This window comes from Leopardus geoffroyi, chromosome D4 (assembly GCF_018350155.1).
Source record: "Leopardus geoffroyi isolate Oge1 chromosome D4, O.geoffroyi_Oge1_pat1.0, whole genome shotgun sequence".
NCBI classification, from domain to species: Eukaryota; Metazoa; Chordata; class Mammalia; order Carnivora; family Felidae; genus Leopardus; species Leopardus geoffroyi.
The window spans coordinates 56877565-56883564 of NC_059342.1; the positions used below are offsets into that span (position 1 = coordinate 56877565).

General features: G+C 36.9%; 1 protein-coding gene and 1 long non-coding RNA gene across 6 annotated transcripts in view; one reads left to right on the forward strand and one right to left on the reverse strand.

Annotated features, from left to right (window-relative positions):
- Window positions 1-3656, forward strand: part of LOC123593089 — a 179505-nt gene extending 175849 nt beyond the window's left edge. For all 5 annotated transcript variants that reach the window (XR_006710114.1, XR_006710111.1, XR_006710110.1 and 2 more), the window contains one exon: window positions 3511-3656. This is a non-coding gene — a long non-coding RNA (uncharacterized LOC123593089). The remainder of the gene's footprint in view (window positions 1-3510) is intronic.
- The window catches only part of FAM205C (family with sequence similarity 205 member C), a 32615-nt gene extending 27359 nt beyond the window's left edge, over window positions 1-5256 (reverse strand). The window contains exons 1-3 of the mRNA XM_045468624.1: window positions 5155-5256; window positions 3548-3622; window positions 3364-3424 (exon numbers count right to left, since the gene is read on the reverse strand). The gene's annotated coding sequence lies outside the window, so the exon portion shown is untranslated. The remainder of the gene's footprint in view (window positions 1-3363; window positions 3425-3547; window positions 3623-5154) is intronic.
- Between the last annotated feature and the right edge of the window lie 744 nt (window positions 5257-6000).

A 6000-nucleotide genomic window follows, 5' to 3' on the forward strand; every position in this document is an offset into this window, starting at 1 on the left:
AGCCACCTGGTACCAGCAGACCCCAGAAAACGGCCACATTTGGTGGTGCTGGAACAAGGTCATTAAGGGTGAAGCCTGGTGCCAGATGTGTGTTGTGATTTTCCATAATCTCTGAAAAGCTGCTGCTACACTATCTCGTGAACTTTTTCTGGGGCCGGCTGGCACCTGGCCGCAATCTTGGGGCACCGGCAGCAGCAGGGTTCAGCAAGCGTTCCTGGATGCAGCTGACATTTGGCCATTGCTCATTCCGCCATTGCTCAGTGAGACTCTCCCACAGAGGGGCGGAATGGATCAAAGCCACAGTCCTTCAGAAGTAAGGGGCCAGGGAAAACAGCCGCATCTGAAACAAAACTTGGGAGAGAGGTACTGCCTAGGGCCTGGTCACGGACAGTGAACAAGCAGGGAGCAGACGAGACCTGAAGACAGAGGACGGTGCTCGACTGCTGATCTGGGAGAACAGAATTCTGATACTAGCGCCAGGGTAGCTGGGTGATGCCATTTTCACCACTCCTGCGCATGCGTATACACAACTAGGAGCCCTGTAACAATCCACCCTAGTAGGCTAGCAGCGCCATCTAGTGGAGAACGGAGTCATTACACTGAGCCCTGCCCAACTGGGCCAACCTCGCTCTTGAGGAACACAAGTCTCACCACCTACTTAGTTTATGGACTACAAAGCGCTACATAGTCTGACTTCTAGGGGAAACAAAGTAATTTCAGTCCTATTTCAGTCTGTTAGCAGGTCCATCTATTCAATATTCTTTCTTTTTTTTCTCTTTTACACTTTTCTTGAATACAGAGAGAAAAAATTCATTTTTATTTTCAATTTTTATTAAAAATATTTTTCTTTAATTTTTTACTATATTTTTTGCTTTTGTGTAAATTTTTTCTAATTATTACTTCCATCACTTTATTTTAGTCTACTTCAGTGTATTCACCTTTTCAAACGATTTCCTTTTTTTTTTTTTTTCGTTTTTCTTTTTCTTGAATGCAGACTTCATTTTTACTTTCAATTTCTATTAAAAATATTTTTCTTTACTTTCTTACTATATTTTTTCCTTTTATGTAAATTTTTTCGGATTCTATTTTACTTCCATCATTTTGTTTTAGTCTACTACAGTGTATTCACTTTTTCAAATTTTCAAATGATTTTTTTCTTTTTCATTTCTTTTCTTTTTCTTGAATACAGAAAGAGAAAAAAATCATTTTTATTATCTTATATTAAAATATTTTTCCTTACTTTTTTCTACTATATTCTTTATTTTTGTGTAATATTTTTCAAATTCCATTTTACTCCCATCATCTCATTTTAGTCTCCTTCAGTGTATTCATTTTTTTCAAATTCCCAAAAGATTTCCTTTTTTCCCTTTTTTTCTCTTCTGCCACACCACTTTCAACACCCAGACCAAAACACACCTAGGATCTAGCATCATTTATCTGATTTTTTTTGTGTGTTTAATTTTTTAATTTTAATATTTTAAATTTTTAAGTGTTTTTTATTTTAATTTTTCTATCTCATTAATTCCTTTTCTCCCTTCAAAATGACAAAACAAAGGAATTCACCCCAAAAGAAAGAGCACAAAGAAACGACAGCCAGGGGTTTAACCAACACAGATACTAGCAAGATGTCTGAACCAGAATTTAGAATCACAATAATAAGAATACTAGTTGGAGTCGAAAATAGATTAGAATCCCTTCCTGCAGAGATAAAAAAAAAAGTAAAAAAATAGAATGAAATTAAAAATGCTATAACTAAGCTGCAATTATGGATGGATGCCACGGCAGCAAGGATGGATGAGGCAGAACAGAGAATCAGCTATATACAGGACAAATCTATAGAGAAAAATGAAGCAGAAAAAAAGAGGGAGATTAAGGCAAAAGAGCACAATTTAAGAATCAGAGAAATCAGGGGCGCCTGGGTGGCACAGTCGGTTAAGCGTCTGACTTCAGCCAGGTCACGATCTCGCGGTCCGTGAGTTCGAGCCCCGCGTCGGGCTCTGGGCTGATGGCTCAGAGCCTGAAGCCTGTTTCTGATTCTGTGTCTCCCTCTCTCTCTGCCCCTCCCCCGTTCATGCTCTGTCTATCTCTGTCCCAAAAATAAATAAACGTTGAAAAAAAAATTAAAAAAAAAAAGAACCAGAGAAATCAGTGACTCATTAAAAAGGAACACCATCACAATCACAGGGGTCCCAGAAGAGGAAGAGAAAAAGGGGTAGAAGGGTTATGTGAGCAAATCATAGCAGAAAACTTTCCTAATCTGGGGAAAGACACAGACATCAAAACCCAGGAAGCACAGAGGACCCCATTAGATTCAACAAAAACTGACCATCAACAAGACATATCATAGTCAAATTCACAAAATACTCAGGAGAGAATCATGAAAGCAGCAAGGGAAAAAAGCGCCTAACCTACAAGGGAAGACAGATCAGGCTTGCAGCAGACCTATCCACAGAAACTTGGCAGGCCAGACAGGAGTGGCAGGATATATTCACTGTGCTGAATCAGAAAAATATGCAGCCAAGAATTCTTTTTTTTTTTTTTTTTTTTTGGTTTTTAAATCTTTTTTTCTTTAACTTTATTTTTTATTTTTTTAAATTTATATCCAAATTAGTTAGCATACAGTAAAGCAATGATTTCAGTAGTAGATTCCTTAATGCCCCTTACCCACAAGACAATGAATCTACAGGCACTTCAGTCCTGGACTTTCCAACCTCCAGAACTGTGAGAAATAAATTTCTGTTGTTTATAAGCCAGCCAGTCTATTGTGTTTTGGTATATAAGCCCAAGAACGCTATGACAGTCTTCAAGCTACCACTCACAGTCATCGTAAGTGGCAGTCTTAAAAGTAATAGTTATTAAATTAGCTCTCATGTACCCATACTCCAGTAAGAGAATACACAACTATAAATATTCAAATCTATGCACAGCCTCCTGAGAAGAGCTAAGAAGAGGTCAAAAACATTAAGGCCACTTTACCTTTTGTCTATATCCTCTCTTTATACTTGTTCCTTCTCCTAACACTCTACTCTAGGGCCCTTTAATCAGTGGCACTAGCTAGCCATTGTAACCCTTTCAGAGAATTTCAGCTGAAATCTGGATACCCAGCCCACTCTACTGTGGTATTTGCATTTCATGCTTAATTTGTCTATAACATTACAAATTTCATACTCCTACGTTTCTACTATTATAATCATAATACTATTTTAGTACTTCTCTTTTGCAAGTGAAATTAGCATTTCCATGTAAAATAGAATAATTGTTGGTTGTCTTCCTAATGTGTCTAGGAGCTTAATCCAAACCTGAAGTTTAAGTTCTGAGTGCCTGAGATGGTCTATTTTTATGCAGTTTTCTCAGTGTACTTACATGCTGCTGTGGACTTATGCCTGGGTCTCTTCATGTCAGAGGCTAACCTGTTTGAATTTTCCTTTGGTAAAACAGAAGGAATCCAAGATCAGAGACATCTTCTGGGAGTATTCCCCTGTAATGTTCTCTTGTTTCTTACCCTTACAGGGTTTTCCAACAGAAAGGCAGAGCATGGAGGCCTCACCATTAAAAGAAGAACCAGGAATCCTGTGGGCTTCATGTAATAAAAAAGCTTGAAGATTTTTTCTAGATATGTCTCCTATAGCAAGGGAAATAAAAGCAAAAATAAACTATTGGGACTACATCAAAATATAAAGCTTCTGCACAGCAAAGGAAACAATCAACAAAACAAAAAGATAACCTACTGAATAAGATAAGGGGTTAGTATCCAAAATACATAGATAACTCATACAATTCTACACCCAAAAACCAAATAACCCAATTAAATAACGGGCAGAAGACATGAGTAGACATTTCTCCAAAAAAGACATACAGATGGCCAACAGACACATGAAAAAATTCAATATCACTCATCATTAAGGAAATGCAAATCAAAACCATCTCATATCAATGAGATATCAGTTCACACCTGTCAGAATAGCTAAAATAAAAAACATAATAAATAAGTTTGGTGAGGATGTGGAGAAAAAGAACCCTGTGTGCTGTTGGTGGAGATGCAAACTGCTAGAAAACTGTAGAAAACAATACAGATGTTCCTCAAAAAATTAAGAATAGAATTACCATATGATTCAATAATTCTATTATTGGGTATTTACCCAAAGAATACAAAAGGGGCAGAGAGAGAAAATCCCAAGCAGGCTCCATGCTATCAGCAGTGCAGAGACCCATGCAGGGCTTGATGTCACCAACCATGAGATCATGATGTGAGCCAAAATCAAGAGTCAGGCCCTTAAGTGACAGAGCCACCCAAGTGCCCCAGTATATTTGTTTTTAAAATAAAATATACAAGTATGCATTTAAATATTTTTATAAAAACTAATAGCTTGTTCTTAACCTACTGCTATAATAAAATACTATTTTATATAAAAATCAGAAAAAAGTTCTTCACATATTTTCTAAACATATCCTAATCATGCTTCTAACCTCTCTATCTTGGCCTAACTCCCACTGGAATGTAAGCCTCTCCACCACGATAATGTGAGTCCTCCCCCTCCTGCCAAAATATAAACTTCATCAGAGTAGGAACTCCTTTTTGTTTACTGCTATATCCCTAGCTCCAGGAACACTGCGTGATAAATGGTAGTCACTCAACAAATATTGCTGAATAAGTGAGTGTACATCTGTATGCATCTTCATCCAAAGACAGTAATATGACTGCAATCGAATGGAAGCAAAAATAATGCATATATTACATAAGTTTTATTACAGTATTGATAATTTTTATTATCAATTTTTATTAAAGGTTTATTAATATGCTAGGTACTAGGCTAAGTACTTGATATGTAAAAATACTCCATAAATGCTATTATTAATTTTATTGTTTTTAAACCTGGAGGAAAATGGGGCACCTGGGTGGCTCAGTTGGTTAAGCATCCGACTCTTGATTTCATGATCATGAGAACTCATGATATCACATTTCATGAGTTCAAGCCCCATGTCAGGCTCCACGCTGAGTGTAGAGCCTTCTTGGGATCCCTTCTCTCTTGCCCCTCCCCCTGCTCGTGCTCTCTGTCTCTCTCTCAAAATAAATAAATAAACTTAAAAAAATTAAAAATTAAAAAAATAAAACCTAGAGGAAAATGAATTTGAGAGGTATATATTATTACATACCTTTTTTAATTTACCAAACCCCAGAACCATCTTCATGAGTTATTCTTCATAATAAAATTACAGAGTAAGACAATGTTCAAGTTCTCATTATTTGGATTCTCAAAATCACACAGTCAGTGAAAGAGCAGCAGTAAGGATTTTGATTCCTTAATCCTAGTATTTTGCTAAAGAAGCTCATATTTCTTCCCAGAAGACGAAACAAACATCTGTAGTAATGTTGCCCATGTCACAAGGCTCTGGTAAGGGAGAGTTAATAACTGATTACAAAATTCTTAGTAAATACAAACTGCTATAGAAATGCAAACATCTACAACAACAGTAATTAATTTTAATTGTCATCTTTATTCTTGTGTGCAACTGTCTCTCAAAATGCACTTTGGGAGTTTAATCACTACATCTCAACAAATAAAGTAACCTCTTTCTTTCTTAGACCCTACTAAGAAGCTGCCCCACATTTTCCCCAGCAGCTGAAGCTCTTCTCCTCCTTACCCCTACATACTTCCTACTCTCAGGTCATTAGCAAAGGCTGAATACTGACATTAACAAGAAAAAAGAGTTCAGATGGAGACTTGAGCCTTTCAAAATCCCTGAATTTCAAATAAAATTTGGCACAGGGCCTAGAGAAATAGACATTTCAAAACAGAATTCTTTGCCCTTATGTACACAGGAAGGGAACTTTTCCTCCCTCTGAGCTCCAGTCATGTTCAGATAACTATGCTGAAATACCAGGTTGACAAATTATTGTTTACTTAGTAATGCAAGGCTCATCATAAGCACTGAATAAATATAGCAATCTTGACAATGATCAATTCAACATTCACTTATGTAGAGTCGTCCCCCACTACC